This window comes from Sebastes fasciatus, chromosome 13, assembly GCF_043250625.1.
Source record: "Sebastes fasciatus isolate fSebFas1 chromosome 13, fSebFas1.pri, whole genome shotgun sequence".
Taxonomy (NCBI): Eukaryota; Metazoa; Chordata; class Actinopteri; order Perciformes; family Sebastidae; genus Sebastes; species Sebastes fasciatus.
The window spans coordinates 25,237,063-25,263,366 of NC_133807.1; the positions used below are offsets into that span (position 1 = coordinate 25,237,063).

General features: G+C 41.6%; 1 protein-coding gene across 8 annotated transcripts in view; it reads right to left on the reverse strand.

Moving 5' to 3' along the window:
* adgre5a (adhesion G protein-coupled receptor E5a) overlaps positions 1 to 26,304 on the reverse strand; it is a 219,560-nt gene that overhangs the window by 55,126 nt on the left and 138,130 nt on the right. For 6 of the 8 annotated variants that reach the window (XM_074656442.1, XM_074656443.1, XM_074656438.1 and 3 more), the window contains one exon: positions 13,722 to 13,817. The exons of the other annotated variants lie outside the window; for them this stretch is intronic. The gene's annotated coding sequence lies outside the window, so the exon portion shown is untranslated. The remainder of the gene's footprint in view (positions 1 to 13,721; positions 13,818 to 26,304) is intronic. 8 annotated transcript variants of the gene reach the window in all.

A 26,304-nucleotide genomic window follows, 5' to 3' on the forward strand; every position in this document is an offset into this window, starting at 1 on the left:
AGTAGGGTCACAGCAGAGTGGTGAGCCTGGCACTGTGTTCAGCTGTCTATGAATTTAGTACACGCTTAGTACATCAGTCTATTTTCAAAAAGATGAGATGTTATTCTGTGCAGGCAATATTCTAGGTACTGTGACTGGGATTATCAACACACAACTCTGAGACAACTGCTCCTTAAAGACAGTGTGTAACATTTAGGGGGATCTATTGGGGGGGGGGGACAGGTCGCCAGACTATCACAGCGCTGACAGACATTCACACTCACATTCATACCTACGGGCAATTTAGAGTCCACAATTAGCCTAACCTGCATGTCTTTGGACTGTGGGACCCACGCTAACACGGGAAGAACATGCAAACTCCCCAAGCCGGATTTGAACCTGCGACCCCCTTGCTTTGAGGCAACAGTGCAAACCACTGCACCACCATGCAGCCCCTGGCAGAAATTGAATATAATTTGAATAGTGTATAATCACCTGAAAATAAGAATTGTGTTTTCGTTACGCATTGTTATGAAAGGCGTATGAGAGCGGCCTGGCTCATGACAGCGTGAGATGTATACAATAATGGCGTCCTCCTCGGCTGAGCTGTAGCTTTGTGATGCTCGGTGAACTAGCAGTATTGAGTAAAGATGCACGTGGTGATACAGTCGGTGGGTGTAGTTCGGTAGAAATCTCTACGGCCGATATCTCCAACACTCCGCAACTCGCACCAAAACAATCTAGATTGATAAATAGCACTACAAGTAGGGGTGGGGGAAAACATCAATACAGCAAAGTACCGCGATATTTTGCGTGGCAATATTGTATCGATACATCGATCTATTATTATATAAACTATTAAACTCTTAATAATACGACGGCCTGCTGGAGGGCCCATACCGCTATTCTGTCTTTCAGTGGCTTTATATACTTACATTTGCATAAAGCAGCATATTTACCCACTCCCATGTTGAGAAGAGTATTAAATACTTGACAAATCTCCCTTTAAGGTACATTTTGAACAGATAAAAAATGTGCTATTGATTTGCGATTAATCGCGATTAACTATGGACAAATATGCGATTAATCGCAATTAAATATTTTAATCGATTGACAGCCCTGCTTATTAGATAACGCATGTTGACAAACTGCATAATTTGCAGTTGAAAAAAGGTAATAAATCACAGTATATCACAATATAACTTATTGCAATATCGTTAACTGCTTAAAATCGCAATAAGATCGTATCGTATCGTGACTTAAGTATCGTGGTAATATCTTATCGTGGGGCCTCTAGTGATTCTCACCCCGAGCTACAGGTAAGAGTACTTTTGATTTTCTGGCGAACTGTCCCTTTAAAGGCTGCTTGCATGTTGGTAAACACGGCAGATATTATGCAGTGGAAGGTTTTCATGGTGTGTATGTATTTTACTGTATCTGTGAAAGAGAGAGCGAGAGCTGCAGGTGACTTCATCAGTCAGGGAGACAGGTGGGTTCCGTCAGTGTGACGGCCTCGTCAGCGGCCCATATTAAACACATTAAACACTGGGCCGAGCTCCTCATTAATCAGTCCAGAGGGATGACAGCCAGCTCCGCTATCGGCCCCATACATCCACGCATGCCCAGGGCTGTCTGGGCCCCAGGTAATATACCTCTTCCGCAGATAACACCGTGATAGATCGATGCAGCCGCTCTGATTGGGGCTCGCTAGTGTAATACCACCTTGTCTGGCTTTATCAGAGAGGCCCGTTGAGCACTCGTGGCACATCAGCTTTTCAAGAGCTTCATGATTCAACTGATTTTTGACTGGAAGGGAGCGCGGTGATGTTCGCGTCAGCTGATTTAGTGTCAGACCTATAAGGTGAGACAAGTATTTTAAATGTACCGTCCAATCATAATTGTCACGTCTCGCCCCTCTTGGGGAGAATAATGACATGCTGTATGCAACCTGTCACATGAATTTAAACAGTGTTATTAACCCCTCAAGAGCTTGAGAGGTGTGATTGATTAATTCTCACAGTTTCCTGCTGTTCATGCGATGTTAGGTGTTTTTGATATCACTCCACGGTGTTTGCACAGAGTCTTTTTAAAGATGATAGCTAAAAAAAAACGAAATCACGTCTGTTTGTGCGAGCAAATTAAAGCGAATGTTAACTTTCGAGCGCTGCTATTATCAGGCTACTCCAAAAGCAATCTTTTTTTTTTTTTTGCATTCTGAATTTAATTGATTTCTAATTACACCGCCTACCTGAAGGGTGGCGTTTAATCATCCTTGGTCAGTAATATGAGTCCTCCTATATACCACACACACAAGCTGGCACCTCATCCATAACCAACATGATCTCCATTTTGTCCCGCCTGAGAGAAAACACACCCCCCACCCCAGCAAAAAAAACTACCTCTGTGTTTGGGAAAGGCGTTTGAGGCTGATAGCGAGGGATGTGCAAATCACACCAATAATTGCTGTAGTTAGCGAGTTCAATTTGATTAATGTGGCTTCGTTAAAGGTCCTTTTAAGAGAGGATGATGGTGTAACGGTGATGTGCAGTTTAGTCAGCTGGGATAGGGAGACGTGTTCAGGTTTGTTCTGCACCACTAGGTGTCTCTCTTCAGATAGGCTAGAGACCGAGGCTGGGAGCTGACAGAGGGGCTGAGAGAGGTCAGACCCGGAGACGAGGGAGAAGAAGAAAGAAGCGAGTGCAACTCTACTTCTCTTTGTGCCCTTATTTGTACACAGATGAGACTGTTGCCTGGAGAGCCATAAAAGCTCGGAGCCTAACTGTCAAACTGTGCTTGTTGTTTTTTCCTTCAGGTGCTCACCCATTTGACTCATTTGTGATGTAAAATGCAGAACTGTAGCCTATAAGTTCTGCCGAGATAAAAATGTTCCAGGGAATGAAAAGTCTCTTTTTCATGTTTTCATTTACCCAACAAGTACTTTGTATTCATTATTTATTGTCCTTTTTCACCTCCCCAGCCCTTTAGCTCTGCCAAATGCACATTCTCCTTCTCTTTTTTCTCCGGTTTTGTTCAGATACGCTGCTCCGCATTTCCACTCCTTTGTCCTTCCCCCCCTCTTCAAGAGGAACTCACACATTTCCTCCGTGCTTCTTTATTGTCTGCTTTCCTATTCCCTCGTATCAACTGCAATCCGGCGCTACAGAGGTTATATCGTTTTGTATTGGGAGGGTCAGGAGTGCAGCAGTATGTTCGCCCACGGGCAGCTTATCTCGGCAGCGCCATAAGACTAGATTCCAGCAAATCCCACTGAAACCGCATAACATATTCAAGCTTGGTGAAATACTCGCAGAATGAATAGAGAGTGAAAACTACAGCGCAAGAAATATCCACAGTCTTTCTATCACCATTTCATTCCCTGGTGGTGCATGTTTTTCCGTGCGACATCGTGCAGGCCCCTTCAATGCCGATTCTCTAGAGTGTGTGTGTGTGCGTGGATGAGGCCGGGCAGCGGGCGTCACGGTGCCACAGACTGACGCCGCTGTGCTGCAGAACAGACATGGAGCCTAGGGTAATTACTTCCATTATCATCACCGCCACACAACGCAGAGACGAGGAAGACGAAAAGTGAGGGGACATATGAAATCTACCTTCAGATTGAGAGAGAGTGAGGGAGTCGTAGAGAGAGGCAGGGTGGTGAGAGGGAAGACGATGAAAAAGAAGATGGGAAGTGAGCTGCGGTTGTGTGTCTCTCTGTTTGCGCCTTTTCCTTTTTCATGTTTGCAAAGAGAGGAGAGCTGTGCAATCAGTTTCTCTCCCCAGCTTGTAATCAGCAGGCATGTCAGTAAACACTGTTAATGGGGGTGGACAGTCTCTCCCTTCTCACCCAAGACCCCTGCAGTAGCTAATTGGGATAAATGCAACTCCATGCTTCATTTACCCTCACCCTCTCTATTGCGCTCCGTCTTTTCCCCGCTCACGTTTCCTTCCTCCTCCTTCGCTTCGGCTTTAACCTCGTCTTTTCCCCTCCTCTACGTCTTCCGTCGCTCTCTTTGCTCGCGCTTGTTAATGGCTTCCCGGCTCATTGATACCCCAGATGTTTTTTCATAATCAAAACATGAGAAACGGCAGAGTGGACACGGCGCCAACTCTTCCACCAGGGGTGATTGAAATGAGCTGTTTGCTTGTGTTTAACATGGGCACGAGACAAAAAATGCACATAAATGTGTTATGAATCAGCAGCCCGGTTGCACGAAGAGGCGTATGAGTGACACGATAATGCGCAAGGCAAAAGCGTGCTTGCTTTTGGCATGTCATTTGTACGCCATGTAACATGTGACATCACGGTGACTGCGTCCTCTTCTCATATACAATCTATGGTAAATATGCTACGCTCAGAGTTAGTGATGTGGGATAAAAAGTAAGAAATACTGCTTATGGTGGGCGGGAGGAGAGGCGGATGAGTCCAACAAACACAGGACTTTCAACCAGGAGACCGTTGAAAGATACCGGTGTTTTGTTTTGTAAGTTACGTTAGTGTTTACTTACGTTATGTTGTTTCCATATGTAATCTACTTAGTTTACGTACTTATTTTAAGGCCAACCATGACGCTTTTCCTTAACCTAACTAAATGGTTTTGTTGCCCCCTGCTGGTAGGCTACTGCACCTTCATACACACGTGTAATATTCACGCCTTGGCAAGGCAAAACGTGACACTGACTAGGGGTGGGAATCACCAGAGGCCCCACGATACTATATTATCACGATACTAAAGTCAAGGAACGATATTATTGCGATTTCAAGTTTTCATCACATCTTGAGGTCAGAGGTCAAGGGACCCCTTTGAAAAGGGCCATGGCAGTTTTTAACTGCTAACATGATCTCTAGTTCATCTAGTTTCATATGATACCACTATCTTCACTCTAGCTTTAAGACTGAGCCCACTACAACCTCTGAAAAACAGAATAGTGTTGGATTGTTAATAGTTTCTATAATAAAAGATCAATACTTGACGTCCGTGTATCGATATATGCCTGGCAAAATATCGTGATACTATGCTGTATACATTTTTCCCCCACCCTTCACATCACACTGACACGCTATCCTCAGGTGGACCGGCGGCTCTATTACACACTTTGGCGTGATACCGGGTTGGAATCAGACATGGGATACTGTGAGCAACTGTTAATACAAATCACTTGTTCCAATTTTCTATGATTAGTGTAAGCTAATCACCGCACTGAAAGTTCCTGCATAAATGCATACTTCATGCACCTCGGAGTGAAGAAATAACTAGTTGATTTGATATTATTCATTATGATTTATTATTTTGTTGCCACCTTCCGCCCATGCTCTGCGTGTATATGATGGTGTAATGTATTCATGGGTCTTGCTGCACCATCATTGCTTTTGTGATGTAATCTCTTTTCCCTTGGCTTGGACCCCACCTGTGGGAGAGGGAGAGGGAGCTGTAAGTGCTTGTGTGATGTAAAATGCCTAATTTGGGGGGTGATTGATGGTTTAATATTGCAGCCTGCAACCTTGCTGCCCCCACCTACCCAATGAAGCTGCAGGCAGGCACGAAACGTAGCACTGTGTGTGTATAATGTCACTTTCTATTCTCACATTCAAACCCAGCTGGTGGAATTAAACCAATTCTGAGCTTGTTTGTTTTGGTGTGTGTGTTTGTGTGTGTGTGTGTGTGCACTGTGGGCGTGCTGGAGCATTTCTTCCATCGCGGCACAGCTAAAATCCACTTACATATATTGACTGTGGTCTAGAGTCAGTGGTCAGTTATTGCACCCATTTCTATTTTCCTCATTTTAACCAATCTTGCCTCATCTTTCCTGTCTCCTCTGTTTTCCCTCAGACACAGAGCAAGCTCTCAGTGTCACTCATTACTGTTCCCTTAATGTCATGAATACCCTCAACCCTTCTTCCTTTGTTGTCTTCCTGCGTCTCTCCTTTTCACTCGTCTGAATGCTTCTCTACCTCTGTGTTTCGTGCAATATGTGTTATATAAGGATCCTACACATTTTCATGCAAATCAGCAACGTATCCTCATACAGCAGTTCGTATGATATCTTATGAAAAGCTATTCCTCGTGTGTTATCCTTCGAATGTCCAGTAACACGTGACGCATGTGTCAATTTCATCTCCAGTCTTTTCAAAAATAAACTTCCATCTTCACTTCTTAGGTTTAGGCAACAAAACTACTTAATTAGTTTCAGGCAACAATACTTGGTTAGGGTTAGAAAAAGATCTTGGTTTGGGTTCAAATAACTTCAGAAGTGGCGTAAAGTACGGAAGTTAAGTGACAAATAAATCAACGTTGACTTCTGGTTTCACACGAACACCGGTCTCCTTTTTGAAAGCCCAGTATTTTTTGATCCACCCTCCTCCCTACGTAGCATGTGTTGCTTTTTATATTTCCTGGTTCATGATTATGTGGATTACATACAAATTAATTTTGTGGGAATTATACGAATTATAGTGCATTACACTACGGTGTATGAGAACCACCTGAAATTAGTGATACACCAATCAGATACACTGGATCATTATCAAACCTATATTGCTTTTAATAAACAGATATTATCTTCAGAAAAATGACAGCATTGTTTGTTTGTTCAAATACCTAAATGGACTCATGACGTGGCGTAGTCTCTTAAAACCTCTTATTGGGGTGCATTAGCTTCATTCATGTGACTTTGAGGTGAGCGACCGCTGTCCTTATCCTGCTTCCTGCCAACAGTCGATGTTGTTTTCTTTAACCATGACCACGATATTTCCATAACTTTTACTAAGTAGTTTTGTGCCTAACCAAAACTTAGACATCAAGATGGCAGGAAATGACTCAAATAAATATGAAATATCATGGAAATGTCAAAATACACTAGAGGAGGGGGCTTTAATTATTCAGAGAAGGCACTGAGAGAATTGTTCCTTATTTGTTTTTTGAGTTCCTGTTGTTCTTAAATTGTTAAAAAAGCATTATTATAAAATTTCAAGAACAATAGAAATGAAGAAACAAAATAAAGTGGATTCAGTGCATTCCTCATGGTGAAGACTCACTACAAGATCTCTGCTCCTGTCTAATTTGTATGGGAATGAATCGTCTCTAACGGCACCGTGGAATAGCAGGCAACGCAGGATTGACCCTCAATGTGAAAATAAACGAGGTTTAAAAGTTTTAAAAATGGACCTTCATCCAAAAAAGTGCCTGGAGATGCTGTGGTAATTTGTCAAATAACAGACGGAGACACAGGCCAGAAAGTTTTATCATTACCAGATGTGATGGAATATCTTCGCAGGAGAAGATCATTAAGTTTCTGGGATTCGACCCTTGCCACGAAAAACAACAACCAAGTGCTGCTTGGCCCAAAGTCATGTAAATTCCTGGAGAGAGTGGTGGGTTGCTTATTGACTCGATGTGTGCTAACAAGCAAAGTTTGCTTAAAGCTTATGAGTGTGGACACAGCCACAGCGACAAGCAAGAGGCGGAAAAGGTGATGACTCTCAAATCGGGCGTTCACATTAATGCAAATCATGTCTCTTCCTTGTTGTTTTCTTTTCCTCTCTCTCCCATCATCCGAGCTTTATGCCAAGCTGGACGCTACCTGGAGCAGAAAGACAAATGACGTTATCAGTTTGAAAAGTTAGACAAAGTGCCTTTAGATCCTTCTGGAAGTGTTGATGATGTTGATCTGTATTCTATACAGTTCTCAGCGGGGAAATGAATCATGGTGCTATGCCTCTGAGTCATCTAGCCGTGCAGAAACTATGGTGTCATTATGTTGATATTTTGTCTACTATTAGCCATAAGGAACAACAGCGATATGCATAATGCCAGCCAGTGTGGACAAGCGCTAACAAAATACGCTGAGAATACTTTTTCTGAATTTGAAATGCAGACGCACACACCACATGTGAATGGGTGTGGACACAGTCTCAAATGGTTGTTGTGCTAATATGTTTTTAATGTCTTTGGGATGCAGTCGACATCTCTAATTTGTTTTTGTCTAAGCTGTGTGCTTATGTGGATGGGGGACATCAAAGCAGTAAAAATAGCATTTCTCATTAACCAGCCTTTCCCTCTCATTTATTTTCCTCATCCTCACTTGCCAGTTTGTCCACATGAGTGTTTTTTTAGGCACAGCTTGTGAAGTTGTGAGGAGGAGTTGCTGGAGAAAAAGATAATGGGCCGACGCTTGGTGTCCGTTCCTTTCTGCGCCTTTCTATATTCAGCCCTCAGCAGGCTTTCATCAGGAGCTCGTCGTCGTCATCTGAATGATCAACTCTGAAAAGTTTGTGACAAATCAAGTTACATAAAGTGAATGAAACGGCCAGTTTAGTTATTCAAAGTGACGGTTGCTTGCTTGGTGCGAATTATGTTTGTGACGGACAGAATTAACAGTTTTATGCCAAGTGGTTTGATAAATAAGGTCTGATTTGTCAGGTCAATGAGTTGTTGGCAGGTTCATTTATACTATTGACATTTAACGATGAAAGAGTTCTAACTATTTAAAAATTAATTAAATTAATTATTTAAATTACCTTTGTTTATGCATTTAAAAAAAACAAAAACGGAAGGCTAATGAGCTTTATTTAAAAACAAAAAGCACCAACATTTTTTTTTTCTTATTATTTTAAAGGCTTACAAGTCGTATAATATTAAGGGACCTAAAATGTCACAATTTACTATAAACATTTGGGGGAAATTGTCATTATTTCTGTGAATGGAAAAAACATGATTTGTGGTTTTACTAAAATAGATAAGGTGCGACTCTTTCTCAAGGAATACTTCCTCACATTAAAAAAAAAAAAGGCTAAGATGAAAAAAGTCTCAGATTTCAACAAGAAAAGGTAGCTCTACAGTCAGCCACGGTTTGAAAAGCTTTCATATCTTGCTTGTTCCTTTTGGGTAAATTTACAGTACGCCTCTTTTGGGGGAGTGTAAAAAGGTGCTTCAAAATAATAAAATACTAAATTTAGTTCACCATTTTGGAAACATTCTTTATAAATAGCTTAGTTTTATCTAGGATCGATCTTTCACTGTAGATTTAACCAAAACGTCAGCAATAATAATTCACTATTGGTTACCAATATATTAAGATCTGTCCGAGGGGACTGCCCATTTAAAGAGCTCAGCCGTTTTATGCAGCACAATCTTAAATATTAGAGATTTTTATATTTTAATATAGCCACAGTGAGTCTCCAGATCAATGTATCCTTATACAATGGTTGGTATGATATCTTACGAAAAGACATATTTGTGCGTTTTCCTACGAATATCCAGAAACACGAGTGATCAGTGCGCATGCGCAAGCCCCGACAGTGTTTAGGCAACAAAACTTTTTGGTTAGGTTTGGGAAAAGATTGTGGTTTGGGTTAAAATATCTATCGAAGTGGCACTACTGAAATACGAAAGTTACGTAACAAATATGTCAACGTTTGGGTTAAAATAAAACTACGGAAGTGAAATAGGCATCACAGTAACAGAATATTGATTCACAGTTCATCAGCGCTGCCTAGTTTGACCGTTTGGTCGGAGTTCGCTCTCATACACAGCAGCTGGATGGCAGACTCCAGATCAGCTCTGACTGGTTGTTTTCCTCCGGTCTGTGAAATCTTGCAGATGCCATTGGGAGCAACGGAGGACACCGGAGGACACATGATTTTTTTCAGATATCTCATGCACTACTTTCAGGATAAAGTGATATATATATAGTTATAAAAATAACTTTTTTTAATCATATTTGCTCCATTTCAACCCACTGCAGCTTTAAGCTGTATTGGCGACTGTAAACGGCAATCAAAATCCACAATGAGTCCCTCCATAGCTTACAGGAAAAATGTTAATATGTGGAAATCAAACAGCAATCTGCTATCCATTTAATGAGAACCTTAACTAACTGTAGCGGTCCCTGACCGACTATATAACAGCAAATGATGCAACAACGTCACCGTCTTACACTCCATCTCTTGACTTTATGTTGGAATCCTTGGATTTTGGTATTTTGACAAATAAAGCATGGTTCGCTGTAAAGCAAATCCCACATTCAATGGTGAATTTTCTGTTTCAATGGAACTGCAGCCTTTGAGTTTTAGCTACATTTTAGCTTCTATGTCTTCTGAATGAGGATTTTAAATAGATACCTGTATTCACAGGCTTGTGACGGCACCATGTGGGTGTCTTTTGAGCTGAAAGCTTATGGCCTCATTGGTCAATTTTGCATAAATGGCAAAAGGAAGAGAGGTAAAGTTACACTGGTATTTCAGTAATTTTCCAATCGTTCACTATAATGTCAAGAAGAATAGATCTGCTTCAACACATTTCTATGTCAGCTGTGTCTCATTACCACAACACAGTCGCCCTTTAAATAGCAGTATGAGCAAGGTTTACTGAATAGAAGTGATCCATTCTGCCCACCATTTTGTGGGCAAACAAGATTTCACCTCTGCTACACAAACAGCGTTGCTGTGGCTGTAATTGTAATAAAAAAAGGCTTTGTCAAACAAACAGCGAGGTGGAGAGAGAGCTGCGTTTGACTGACTGATTTAGCCGCTGATGAAAAGTATCTCACCTCCACGAGCTATTACAGTCGTATTATTCAGTTCATTATGACAGTTTAATGTCCTCTTCTGTTTAGTCTCCATTTGTCTGCTGCGGCACCACGACGATGACGAGATGGATCTACAGGATTTGGCACACCAGCAAGAGACTCAACCAACGTTTAAAATTCCCCATGCAGCTTTAAATATCTTCTGAAATTCATGATTTGACTGTAGATTGTTAAGAAGAACATCAGATTTCCTCAAAAAGTCAAAATTCTCTGATTTCAGCTTCTTAAATGTGAATATTTTCTGGTTTCTTTACTCCTCTATGACAGTAAACTGAATATCTTTGAGTTGTGGACAAAACAAGACATTTGTGGACGTCATCTTGGGCTTTGGGAAACACTGAATGTCATTTTTCACCATTTTTTACATTTTATAGACCAAACAACTAATCGATTAATAATCAACAGAATAATCAACAATGAAAATAATCATAATTTGCAGCACTACTCTGCACTGATCTTTTCTTATGTGTGGTCAGAGTTTAGCAGGGCGTCGCGTTGCGGGCACCTTCTGCCCTCCACTCGGCTAAAGTCGCATTGTAATTGGTTTTTGTTCGAGCTCCTCATCTGAAACATGTTTTCATAATTCAATCGGGAAAGCTGGTACTATTTATGTGTCGTTATGGAAACTAGTTATACCATTAAAGCAATGCATGTTAAAATCTAATAATACATATTGTACAAGAATTCAACTTTAATGGATCCGTTTTACAATTAAAGGGCAGATCCATCCATCTGTGTTCTTTTCCTTTTTTTCACTCAGCCGTTGCAAAAGGCAGTGATGTAGGTTACCAAAGTAAGCTAATCAAAGCTAATCAATAAGGTTATGAATAATGTGAACGTTAGCGCTATCTACGTCAAAGTTAGCTGTGCTAAGTTTGGAAATAAATGAGAGGATTAGTTTGGATTTTTTGAAGTGGGGTTATATGTATACTCCCGCGTTCTGTGAGGTAAAATGACTGTTTTTGTCAATGTAGTCTGGTGGCTTTGAAGAGAGCGATAAAACGGCTTCAGTTCCCCGTCAGAAAGGGCTGTCTGATGGCGAGGTGAAGCGGCGGTTGACGGGAGCAGCAGAGAAACGTCTTTTAGCCACCTAATAAAAAAAAATAAAAAATAAATATCCGTTTTAAGTGTACGCTATATTGTATATCAGAACACAGGAGTTGCTGGTCTACCGCTGCATCAATCGGTTAGCTTGTTTTTGTAGTTGTGTGACTTTCGGATCCAAACTGACGTGGCGTCCACACAGCAGGACATTGCTTAGCTTCTGTGTCGGTACTCCTGTCTGCTTCTCCAAACTGTGAGCATGCCAACCGTCAACTAAGTTACTGTATTTAACGTTAATACACTGACTATAAGGATGTATATATACTGTACATGTAGCAGCATCATCATGCAGAAACCTACGTCAGGTCACGTGGGAAAAAGTGGGAAAATAAATGGGATTGGGAAAATAAGCTAAAACATAAATACTTTGACCACAATTTAAATGTTCAGATTTGAATACATAGGGATCACCACTATGAAGCTACAGAATGATATAAAAACCCTTTAAGAAAAATGAAGTCAATCAGTTCTCTCAAGTTTCAGTAAAACTGTGTTGAATCAGAAACAAGAATATATGCAGATATCTGTCGGTTTAAAGCTGCTGGTTTGCCAGGGATTGGGAAACTATTTATTATTCTGCTCGTCGCTGGTTCAGCCTGCTCGTGAGTTACTATCAGTATGGTCAAATGTTGTTGCTGGAAAATAATCAGTTCTGAAAGATGTGATCTTGGCCTAAATTTCTGAATTGGATTGGATTTGGTTTCCATAGTAATGGCCACAGACGAGTCCATTCATCGAACGGTGCCAGTGGACATGCATTTTTATGACTATTCGGCCGGTCTGTATAGTTCTGCATCTCGTCTCCCTAACATCACTGTTCCAAGTTCTCATTTTAATCACACAGCTGACCGAGTAGCAGGTAACAATCACTTGTGATGTGCCTGAGACAAGGAGTCTAACAGTGATGTTGAAACAGAGCAGGGTAATGCTAATCATCCCCAGCCATAACAGAATACATTATTCTTAGCCACTTCATGTTGCTGTGGAAACTGTTTAAGAGTCAGTAGGTCTGCCAAGGGTGTGCAGATAAACATGTCAATGTGGGTGTGAGTGTGTGTGTGTGTGCATATTTGTGTTGCTTGGCATACTATGTGTTTTATCAATTGAAACGTTGCAGTATACCCAGCGGCGACGGCGGCAATGCGTGTTTGACGGGTTCATTTAAAAAAAAGAAAAGAAAAAGAAACAACAGATGAACAGATTCAAGGAGATTCATGGTGGGTGGGAAAGAAACGAAAAAGTAATGGCAGAAAGGGAAAAGAAAACGAATGCACCGAGAGTGGAGAGGGATCAGGAGAAAGAGTGAGACGTGTGACATGTACAGTATATATAGATTGTTATGGAGGCGCGTATTAAAGCCTCTGCGATGAATTGGCTCTATTAATGAGCCACTGTGTGGTCATGGATCCAGGACGCACACACACACACACACACACACACACACACACTCTGTGCTCCCTCTCCAGGCTCATATCATTACCCATCATTACACCCCCCATTTGGCATCAGCCGGCCAGATCGATCACGGCCGATAACTCTGTCTCACTCCAGGCCGGCCTATCTATCTCTATCTCACCCCCCTCTCATATCTTACTTTCTCTGGATCTCTCTTTTTCACACCATATCTCCTATCTCCCTGCCTCAACCCCCTCACACAAACTCTCTCCTGCCTACAAACTGTATCACTTTCAAAATTACTTAAATCCTCCGCCTACCCTATCCTCCTTTGCTTTGCTCTCTCCAAAAGTATCTCTTCATCTCCTGCCGACTAAATCTCTGCTATCTAACGCTCACTAATCTCCTGCTGACTCCTCTCTAGGTTCTCCACCATTTTTCCCTAACTCATATCTGGAGCTTTTGCCACTGTGACAGGCATATCAATCACCTCGTATTTCCATTTGTCGCTGACCTGCTTTCAGCTTCACTATAATACGCCTCTTCTTCCTCCACTGTACCCTCCCACAGCCTTTCATCTTCCTCTCAGTCTCTGTCACCCATCTTGCTCTCGCTCCGGCAGCCCAGTCACACCAGCTGTGTCTTTGCACATGACTCACCGTCGCTTCCTCTCTCTTCTCTCTGCGCTCTCCTTCTCCTCCACCTCCTTCTGCTCCTCCTCCCATTTTAACTCTGCATCCCTTTGTTCTCCTTGTCTGCAGATAGAGAGTGGTGCTTACATCAAGACTTGAAGGCTCAAGGCTGGGCTCGCTTAGACAAGTTATGGGCTCTTTCTACTGTAGTGCTGCTTGTGTGTAAAAAGTGCGAGAAAGCAACTTGACAGGCGGACGCGGAGATGAACACTCGAAAAACCAAATTTCATTCACGCTGATCTCATTTGAAGATAACGTGGCCTGAATAGGAGGAGAGCGATCAGCTGCTTTTCTCTTCCTCCTTCACTGTCCCTCTCTTTACTTTACGTCTCTTGATCTAATGATGCTCCTGCTTGTGTATGTTGCACATTGATTCTAATTCAATTTGGATAGAACGGGTCTTTCAGACAATCGTCTGCAGCCGAAGGGCCCCAGATGGATTTTTAGCGTCATCTGCAAGCATGAGAGATTGGGAGGAAGGCCACGCTGGACAGAAGAGAGCGGCAATCAATTTCTCAATAATTCCATATTTACACATTGTCATGTAAAGAGAGTAATAAAGATGGGAGGAAAAGGAGGGAAATAGTTTTGTTTGCATCGTTAGCTGCGAGCCACCGGCTCTAGAGAGGCACTAGAAATGCTCCCGATCCAGCATTTAGCACCTTTAACCCCGTAATAACTCCTAATAGTCAATCGTGTTACTTTTGTTTATAAACTTTCATTTATATTTGCTATATTCGCTATTATTTATATTTATCATAGCAACATTCTCCACATTAGCCTTAATTATGACACGGCTTTGTTGAATACTCGATTCTGATTGGTCAATCACGGCGTACTGCGGTCTGTTATGTCTTTATAGTAGACCGTTGCTATGTATAACAGACCGTTGCTATGGGCGCAATTCTGATGTCAAACTCTGGCGGACCATTTTTGTGTGAAATTATTGATTTCTTAAGTAAATAGCTGTGTAATAAGCGGAATAATGTACAGCTAGCCGGTCATTGTTGTGAAATAAACCCCTTCAGGGCGATGAGAGACCCCTCCGTGAAGGGTTTTCATGACAGGGCGATTTTCGTATCGCCCTGTCATGGTTTATTTCACAACAATGACCCGCTAGCTGTACATTATCCCTTACTTGTTATTCACAAGCATTTACAGGCATGTTATTGAGCACATTAAACATCCACAAACAAATTGAGGCTACAAACGTGGAAAAACCAACTTAACTACTGAGAGTTACAAACGAGTTGCTATAGTTGAATAAACAGTATTTTTGTTAGCAAATAGAAACCAAAATCAGACCCGAGTTGTCAAAACACAATCTTTTTCTTTGAACACCTTGTACGCCAACCACTGCAGAGTCTGAGCCGTGGCTACGGTTTCATTTGAACGTGACACGCAGCCTTTGTACTGTAGATTCGCTTTGACACAGTCTGTTTTCATGCCCACTGTTGTGACGCCGTTGCCACAGGGAACTAAGTGCGTGTGTGCACCTTTGTACAAGTGTGCATGAGCGTGTTATCACGCACTTCACGTGGTGTCCTGAGGTGTATCACTGCGCTGCACTCGTCTCACGTCAAAACACTGGTGACTTGCCAGATGTGAACTGTGTGGGGATGTCACATAAAGCAGCCTTAAAGCAGCACAGTGCAGCAACCCTGGCCCCATAATACCCCTGGCTGTCTGCTCTGTAGTGGCTATTGTTTCCTGGCTTTTCCAGCTCTTTGAGCATCTGGCTGAGATGGTCTCTGGAGGCCGTGCTGTAAGCCCCAGACTCGCTCCCTGCAGGCCGTCTCACTGACAGGAGATCAGGCTACATCAGTATGTGTGAGAGGTACAGCGGGATCTGAGGGATGGATCCTATTTCAGCTGATCCAGCACACCGAGAGGTGGTTGCCAGAGACTCACAAAAAACTTACTTTGTGCACCTCTGCGTGTGTGTTTGTGCACGGACACGTGTGTGCCCAGTTGCGTGTGATGTGAGTGGGTTTTTAGAAAAAAGACAGCAGTGAAAGACAGTGTGTGTGTGTGTGTGTGATAGAGAGAGAGATAGAGAGAGATAGAGAGAGAGATGGAAAATATGTTTGCCCTGTTCACACCGATCTGTTTGTGTGGGAGTGCATTAACATCTATGTGGGCTGGAAGGGAGGCTGAATATGCAAAACAGTTGGAACAAAGGCTAATAACTCTGGAGCTGCTGTGCAAAAAAAGACTGCATTTCCTTGACTTTCGTAGAAGCCAAGCAGGATTTTGTATCGTTCGGAGGAGGAACACAGGTTTCTGCAATTCCTTGAGTAGTTTAGCGAGCTTATCTGAACAGTGGGGAGAGATTTTGAGTGTCAGTGGCAAACTGACAGGGGTGAAATTAAAACCACTTAGCCTTCACATTTGCATCGCTTCTCTTTTCAGCAGAGTTCATCTGTTATCCTGTAAAAAAAGTTTAAGTAGTTCTGAAGATAATACAGCGTTGTATTTAACAGCCACAAAACCTGGTATTAAATCCAAGTGTCGATAGCAAGAATGTCGCAGTGACAAGGACGAATGAAATGAAGGTGATAACGCGAGTGTGTGAATTATTAATTCAAGGGTAAAAATATCAACATTTCATATTTCATATTCACATGTGCAATAATAGGAAACCACTCATTCGGTCTATTTTTTTAAATCTTGTTTTTTACAGTACACTTTTTTTTTTACTTGCTTATTTATTAGATTTTTACCGATACCTCTTGTTGTTTGCACTAGGGCTGCACGATTATGGCCAAAATGCAAATCACAATAATTTTAATCAATATTGAGATCACGATTATTTATCACGATTATTTTTTGATTTTAGGGGCTAAATAATTTTATTGCACTTTCACATTTAAATAAACAGCTCTGCTTTCACTTCCGCGTTGTGCTATATTTCTGCTAATGTACAAATCTTTATCCATCAAAAATTCATCAACATAAGACATGTCCTTCACAGTGCATCTCCTAGAAGCAAAATATATACAGTTTTACCAACACTTTATACCTAAACATATCACTCTACTACTCTGGACTGCAGCTGCAAACATTCAGGAAAGTTTTTCACACTGCATGGTGCGCAGCACAGCGGCATGACAGCTCCCCAAAACGTCTGGATCGCCCCCTGGTGGCTGGCTGTTAGTTCAGGAAGCGCTTGATTTGATATGCAGCTGAGTTTTCTATGAGAAGTGCACGCATTTTAAACATTAATATTGCAATCTATCATGTTAATTTAATTGTGGGAAGCCAAAATCGTGATCGCGATTAATATTTGATTAATTGTGCACTGTACCTGCAAATTTCCCCACTGTGGGACTAATAAAGGATTATCTTATCTTAAATTACTACCTTGAGGGAATGAAAACAAATCTAAGAGTGCAAAAATTAGTAATTTGAGGGGCTGATTTGTCCTTTAACAGCACAATCTGCTGATTTCACTGAACAATTCATGACCAAATTTCACCACCAGTTTCCTTAGAACACAGAGTCATTGTTTTCACTGTCTCTTCTGAAATACCTTTGTTATCACCGAAATAGTTCCTCAGTCTTTCAGCTGAGGGATGTGTAAGGAGGCAATGATGCCATTTTTGTACGAGTGTGAGCTAAAAATGTCAGGATTATGTTGCATTTTGTAAGAGGGGATCTGTGCGTCGTCTATGTTTGCTAGAACTCATACAGCGGGGTGTAACAATGTGTGTGTGTGTATGTGTGTGTGTGTGTGTGTGTGTGCGTGTGTGTGTGTGTGTGTGTGTGTGTGTGACTTCTCTTATTTCAGTAGTGGAGGGTTGCTGGCAGTAAAGGGATTTGAAAAGTGCGATTTTGAACTTCTTCATGTTAGAAGTCAGTTTGATCAATGTCTGCTGCAGCTCTCACTTGCTTCGGGGCACAGTGAACCACTGATAAATGAATTCCTCAGTGTGAGTCCATGGAGTGATGTGTAGGTGTACAGTGAGAGAAAAGAGAACAAAAGCAAATCTAAAAGTGTGTGTCTGCATGTGTGCGATGAGATCTACATACTGGATCTTTTTAGTGCGGGGAAAAAGGTGTGGGTGTTGTGTACGTGCATCTGTCTGTGTGCAGTGTTCACTGATTGAATCACATATTCAAAGCCTCTAATTAGTATCATCTTACTCGTATAGGCTCGTAGCGGCTAACAAAGACACCAATGAGTCTCTGGACTTTATCAGCCAGTCCAGCCACGCAGTCGGGCTGGCACAGTCAGGCCCCGGTGCCCAGCCGGGCCCTGGAGCCAAGCGGCCTGCAGAGGAACCCATGTGCAGAAAAACCTTTTAGAGCTTCAGCAATCCGATTAAGGCAGCTCTTTTTTTTTTTCTGCAGCACTGTTGATGCTGAGATAAGTGTTCTAGTGGGCTCCTCAGATCAACTCTAAAAGCACTATTTCATTAAACCAAGAACTCAAATTTCGGAGTGGACCATTTTGGGTTTCTTCGTACATTTTGAGGAGGTGAGACGAGGTAGAGGAGCCACAGCAGCAGCCATCAAGATGTGAAATAATGATGCTGGATAAAAGGCGGTGAAGCTGCTGCTGACAGAGCGAGCGCTACATGATGAATAGGCAGCAGAAAGATAGATTTTTTATACATTTGATTTGCCGAAAGAAATAGATAGGAATTATGAGTCTGTGTATTCTTACTGTGTGTGTGTTTATGATTGTGTGGTTTTTCAAAGGCGCGCAGGTACAGCTTGAAAAGCCTCCATATTTATCTCTAAGTGTTCTGGCAGAGCGTCAGTGGGATGATGGATGATGTCTTCATCGGTGGCCAATTCTCTGAAGTTGTGGTTTGAGCGCTGGACTGAAAAACAAGATTACATTTAATGGACATTCACTCGCGTCCAGAATTAACTGCAGGCTAAACACATACAGCTGAGCGAAACATGGCGTCCAACAAACCAATTCAGTATCCAGTGCTTAAAGAAATGGCTGAGAAAAATAAAATTACTTGCAATTTCCACGATAAAGTCTTTAGTGGATATTGGTTTTAGTGATGAGGAACGAATCCTGAACTGTCAGCTGAATAGAATAAAATGTACGCTATTTATTCATCAATTGTGCAGTTTTATATTATTTAACCTCAGTGAACCGAATACAAAACATTGGGATTTTTCAAGGAAAATTGAATCTCCAATACAAATAATGAATGATGCTATAGCTATGTTGTGACCTTGTTTTGAACCAAGGCAGAACAATGTGCTTTAACATTAACACAGACATTTTTCTTGTAATGTTGAGGCAGAAAATTTCCAATTTATGATGAAACTATTCTTTGTTGCAGAAAGTGAAATGGAAAGGTTCGAGAAGGAGGAATGCTGGTTAAAGCCGCAGTCGATAACTTGGTTAATTTTATAAAACCTCACTTTATCTTGACAGTAGTGCACGAGACAGATAATCTGTGAAAATATCATGTTCCTCTGTGTTCTCCTAGTGCCGAGCCGAGCTGTCTCTAACGCAGCTGTCAATCACTCACTAACTCCGACCAAACGGTCAAACTAGGCAGCGCTGATCAAATATGAATCAATATTCTGTTACTGTAACGTCTATTTCTCACCTCAAATGCAGGGCCGGCGCGTCCATATAGGCGATCTAGGCAATTGCTCAAGGCGGCACTTTGGCAAGGGAGGCGAAATGTGGCCCAACTATTCTTCATGTGCAAAATAATAATACAATAACAGTAAGTAACCAATAGCAGTAACTGCAGGCTGAAAGCACAGAGCGGAATCAAGCCCCCAGGAAGAGCGCTGTGCCTTGAAGCAAATTTTCGTAGTGGCCGAACGGCGGTACTACAACTTCTGTGTCCGTCATGTGATACCATTGGGCCTAAAAATACTTTTTCCATAGACTTACATTGGGAAAGAGATGTCTAATCAGCGGATATTTTTCACAAGGTAAATCAACTTCATTTAACACTTGAATAACTTATTTAAATCATTTGCTCCTGCAGTTTGTAAAGAGTTATTTCTTTTCCTCCGTTCATGTGAATGAGCCCCAGACCGACGGTTGGGAGGCGGAGCTAAAGGAAACGCTACTGCGCTTGCTCTATGGGCTCAATGGATGTGGAGGATCGCCGGAAGATACGAGTACTTTATCACTCGACAGTCGAGCCATTTTGGCTTCATGCATCACTGAGCAACTCTCATAGGAATGAACAGGAACCCGCCTCCAACGCTGTATCCAGTTTTCTTTATAGATCCATTGTCTCATGCACTTCTGTCAGGACATAGCGACCGTTTTATAAAAATAACTTTTTATCATATTTTCTCAAAGTGACAAAAAAGCCTTGCATCAAATTAAATTAGTAGCTGAAACAAGCAATAATTGGTTCTGATAATTACTGGGCTCTGCAGGTAATCAACATGCCCCTAATTGTACTCTTCAGTATTCTGTAAACAACTATTACTAATATCTGACTAGACGTTTGTCGTGCTTTTTTATGTTGTTGTTCCCTCTCCTTCATTTTCCACGGCAGTGTTAACAATCACTACACACAACCGCTGCTTTGAATTGAGAGATTGAAAATGTGGATTGACTCGGTAATAAGGTTTCGAGCCAGTTAAGACGCTAAATAGGTATGCAGAGCCAGCTGCGGCTCCCTATCTCCATCAGAGGGTGACCTTTAGCATGGCATGTTCCTGTATAGTTTCCCTCAGGGTGCGAGGTTGTGGGCAGAGCTCGGCTATATACAGTAGGAGTACTCAGTAGGATCAATAGCTCTCTCTAAAGCTGTTCCCAGACACACCTGCAGTACCCGGGGTGGCCTTTGTGACACAGAGATAAAGAGAAAACACTCCCCAGGCTGTTAGTGTCTGCCCATCTCCTTCTAGCCCTCCTCCTCCTCCTCCTGCACAGAGGAAGATGGATAAATCAAACTCCCGTGACAGAGGGGGAAGTATTGCTAATATTTTCACGATCCACAACAATATTGTCGTGACTTAACCTTTTCTTGAAGGCGAGGGAAAAAACTCCCCTATCCATCGACGCCGGGGGTGTGCTGCTGAGACAGCTGAAAGCGCCGGAGGGCGGGGTCCATGTATATTTACTAACTCTCTGCTCCATTAATCAAAAGACACAGCATGTTGGCTCCACCTGTCTGTCAGTGTCCTCTCACATTCCCCGGCCACTTCCTCTCCGCGGGCCACTCCACGGCCTCCTACACTTGATATGTGCATATTTAAGGAGAGCGCTCTCTCCTCTTTGTCTCTTTTTCTGTCCCTGGTCTTTTTCTTGCTGACTCCAATTTGCCACCTTCTTCCCCCCTTCCATTTCTTGTCCAACTCCTGTATGCAATTTCCCAATGCTCCTCTCCTTGGAACAGTAGTAGTGTGTAGTATGAGTGTGCTGTCCAAGCAGGTTAGAGAGGGTAATTTGAGCCTCTGAGGGCGCCGCGGGGCTCGGATCTAGTTTTGGAAGGTGTGCTGACAGTCAGCAATCCGGCACTGATCACACCAAAGTCACACAGATCGGTAAGATGTGTAAAAATCCTGGTGGGAAGAAGGCGAAGTGTAAATGAGTTAAGGAGCGAGTGCAGAAGAAGAAGTGACTGTAGTTTTATCCACACAGACAGAGTCGACAGAGATGTCACTTAGCACCGAGGGCCATGTTAGCTTTTGAGCAGAAGTCCATTTGCACCTGACACGATGGGATAGCTTTCTGCCTGAATCCACATGTGTGCAGGATAAAAGGGTTTATTTTAGGGCTGTCAACTGATTCAAATATTTAATCACGATTAATTGCGTGATTGTCTATAGTGAATCATGATTAATCACACATTTTTTATCTGTTCAGAATGTACCTTAAAAGGAGATTTTTCAAGTATTTAATACTCTTATCAACATGGGGGTGGTGAAATATGCTGCTTTATGCAAATGTATGTATATTTTTATTATTGGAAATCAATAAACAATACAAAACAATGACAAATATTGTCCATGTGATTATCATAAAGTGGGCATGTCTGTAAAGAGGAGACTCGTTGGTACCCATAGAACCTATTTTCATTCACATATCTTGAGGTCAGAGGTCAAGGGACCCCTTTGAAAATGGACAGTTTTTCCTTGCTAACATGTATGTATATATACATATAGTATGACATAGTTAGTACCAATGGATTCCTTAGGTTTTTCTAGCTTCATATGATACCAGTAATTTCACTCTAGCTTTAAACTGAGCCAGCTGCCATTATGGTAATGCGTTAAAGAAATTAGTGGCGTTAAAACGAATCTGCGTTATTATTGCGTTAACTTTGACAGGCTTAGTATGTTCTTTGTGCTGTGTGGGTGCAGTGTGAGCATGATCAGAAACATTCATCCTGATGGTGTCCACTGTCTAAATGTGTTTGAAGAGAGAAAAGTCTCGGCTACGATACAGTTGACACTCGGTGGAACCACTACACCCAGAAAGGAAGAGAGTTGGAGTTGAAGTTTGAGAGGAGTAGACAAGCGTCTGGTATAGAAGCAGTTTTAATATGTTAGCCTGTCTCCCTGCTGGCCTCCCCTCCCCCTTTCAGGGACGGCACTAATGCCATTAAGTGTGGGACAGATCTGTTCCATGTCTGCAGGCCTGCCAGTCTACTGGTCTGCCCCGAGACCACTCTCCATCTAATCCTATCCTCTCTCTCCCTCCATCCTCCGCCTCCCCTCCACGCCAGAGACAGGAAGAGGCGGCTGGGAGAAAAATCTAATAAATAAATGAGAGGATGCAAGAGGAAAAAAATATATAAATTAAGTTCTCCGTTCTCGTAAATCATGTTGCCAACTTCCAGTAGACAGGAGGGCGGAGCTTAGGGGAGGAGAGAGAGAGAGAGGAGAGAGAGGGAGACCATAGGAGGAAGAGGGAGGGAGAGATCGTGAGAGGGAGAGAGTGCGGGAAGCGTTTCTGTTCCACCCTCAACCTAGGCTCGGCTCTGGAGACTCGGCGGCGAGGTGTTTTTAATTGATTTTTGATTAGATAGACATGAGGAGGGGGGGGTGTCCATTAGCATGAGGGGAATGAACCTCTGAGAGGAAGTGAGTGAGAGAGGAAGGTACAGTGAGGGAGAGAGAGAGAAGCTGAGATAAAGAATTGTCAAAGACACTGTGAAGCGAATGACAAGTAAATAAATGCATATGCATATTTCATATGCACCGATGGGATAGAACATTTTCCTTTCATTCAAACTGCTTTGCAGCTTAATTGACTAAATTATCTGCTTTAATTATACACTATTACCCGTGGGTGTACTGTTTTCACCGATATAAGTACAGTTTCAAACCCGCAGGCTAGATGCACAGAGCAGAATATACTTCATGTGCTCAGATCAATGCAGATCCTTCTGATCAACTCTTTTTTTTGATGCTATACAATCAAATATATATGAATACGTTATGTAACCGTATCCCAGCCAATGGCAACACTCGCCCTTTTTTCCTCCATCTAAACAGTGAGGAAGAGGTGCATATTTAAATTCAAGTTCACAAAGAAGGCTCCATGACTCCTGGTGCCTGAAAGCTTCACATATAAAATTACATTAAACGTGTTGATCCAGAGTGGAATTGACAGGTAGTGAGTCTGTAAGTCCAGCGCCAGCTATCCGATCCGTGGGGAATCGTGGGCTTGTCTTAGCAATTATATCAGATAGTAAGACGGCAACTCGTTATCAAAAAATAAGATGCAAAAGGACAATTAAAAAACACATGGAAGGCACAACAGTTTAAGTGCATAGCACAGGGACAACTCTGAGCAAGCTTATGTTCAAATGAAATAACACATTCGTCCTCTAACACACCCATCAATCAATACACTCAGGGGTCATATATAATGTTAGCCTTTGGTCAAACTACCTTGTAGATCTGTCTCTGGAGCGCGCCTTCTCCAGAGTTATGATAAAAAAAACAACATCAAATTAACCCTGTTTGTGAGAATATTTATGGTCCACATTTGTTCAGCAATTTGTTCAGTGTTTACATTCAGAAGATATCTCTCCTGAGTCCTTTTCCCACTGGACAAAAAGAACACTAACTTAGGACGGGTTAAATGCAGAGGTCAAATTTCATGTATGTATGTACGTTTCTCTTAAGTTTAACATCTGGCTTTTGTCTTTAGTAGGAAAGGTTACAACCTGCATTGATTCCCGGCACAAATGACTCCCCAGTAGTAGAGTAGAGTATTTATCGTCTCCAGCTCTGATCGGCAGTGATGGAAACATGACAACCGGGTGGCCACACTAATTATTATTATTTATTTTTTCCTGTGTGATGCTATGTGACGTGTGTTTCGGTGAATATATAATAAATAAAATCAACAAAGATTTGGACAATTATTATAATTTATGAACACACAAAATATACGATTACTATGCTCTCCTCAAAGCCACCAGACTCCAGTCACTAGGGGTGGGAATCACCAGAGGCCCCACAATACGATATTATCACGATACTTTAGTCACTATACGATCTTATTCCAAATTTAAACATTTTGCGATATGCTGAGTATTACGATAACGTATATTGCGATTTATCACCTTTTTTCAACTGCAAATTATGCAGTGTGTCAACATCTGTTTTTATCTAATAAAATTATGTTTTTGCTCTTTTCATCTCCGAGTTTTCATTCACATATCTCGAGGTCAGAGGTCAAGGGACCCCGTTGAAAATGGCCAGCTTTTCTTGCCAAAATTGAGTGCAACTTTGGAGCCTTATTTAACATTCTTCTGGACAAGCTAACATGACATGGTTGGTACCAATTGATTCCTTAGGTTTTTTAATTTCATACACCAGTTTCTTTTCTAGCTTTAAGACTGAGTCCACTACAACCTCTGAAAGGCAGAATAGATAGATTAGATAGATTGTTAAGAGGTTAATAGTTTATGTAATAAAATATTCATGATGTGTATTGATACAATATTGCCACACAAAATATCGCGATACTATGCTGTATTGATTTTTTACCCCCACCCTTACCAGTCAGACAACAGTCATTTTACATCGCTGATCATCGTAAAACACACTTCATTCAAACTTAACAGAAACAAAATAAAACAAAACCGTCTTGGTTAGTGTTTCCACCACCTCTGGTTTGAGCGTTTGAAAGTAACCACTGTAACATTTTCCCTGTTTACTAACCCTGCTTGCGGTGTCAGCCGGAGCATCTGTGACGTCTAACGTGACACACCAAGGAAAAAACAACTAAACAGAAAGGAGTCTATCCCTCATTTTTAGTGTCTTTTCCTGTGTTTAAAAACATGCATATAGACGCTAGTTTTGGTGGGAATAGGTTATTGTTTTCATTGTTAGTTGCGGAGTCCGCCGTTCAAATAAGTTTCACACACACGAGGGATTCATGGTTGCAATTATTTACGACCGACTTTATTTATTAAAACAATGTGGGTTTCTTTGGCTTTGCTGCAAACAGGCACAACAGCTGCTCTTCTGTTTGCATTTATGACAAATCAGCTGCTCAAAGAGTGTTAGGCCACATTTGCCGATATCACCGTGGGTGTCGCAAAAATCAATCAGGACTGAAATCTTAAGGATAAACCACCAATTGTAAAAGGGTATAAAAGAGAGCTTTACTGTGTGGTACCAAGTGAATAACCACCAATAACACTAGGAGGCTGTAATCTGTAGCTTACACATGTCTGTTGGAAGTGACTAGCCACTTGTCTGTAGTAAACTGTGAAAGCCTACAATTGTGCGAGCAGAGATCATAAAGAGAGTGTCTCCGTCTATCTCATAGTTAGCCCTCCCTCAGTGTCAGCGCAGTTATTTGCTGTTATTTGGAGACTGAATGGCATTGTTCTCGCTCCGCTAAATGAAACATAAACTGTTCCACAGTTCCAATAAACTGCTCCAAACATGTTTGGTGTGATCACACTCTAAGTGTCCCCTCATGCTCACTGCAATTGACACAAAAAAAGTCCTGCCTCAGTCCCTGCTGACTGAGAAGGTGCTGAAGCTAAAACCTGCTTACAGTATTTTATTTATACATTTTAAAAATACAGGGAGATATTATACTTGTTTCTAGATACACATCGCTCCCTCTGTAAACCTGTGAATTCTTACTAAATGATATTTGCCCTCTTGGACACAATTTTTTTTGGTATGTTTCGTATTTTCATAAACCTGAATAAATACTTGTTTGATAGATAGAGATGCATAAAGATCTATTTCATAAATCCTATAAATTTGTCTGTATCTTTCCACATAGGTGCAAACTTTTCTCAATCTGCCAAAGGTCAACATAGTGAGGATTATTTTTAGCTTAAAAACTTGGGTATTAAAGGAACACTGTGTAGCATTTATAGGGATGCATCGATCTGACTTTTTAAGTCCTGATACTGATATATCTTTTAGGTGTAAGGCAACATCAGGCTTGACTTAAACATCACTTTTCTAACTTTGCAAAACAAAATCTAACAAATAAATACATAGATATAAATGTATTTAATTGTTATTTATTATTACAATAATAAATTGTTCACCAACAACTTGGTATAAATCTTCAAAATTAACACATTAATGTGAATTACAATTCAAGTGTAAA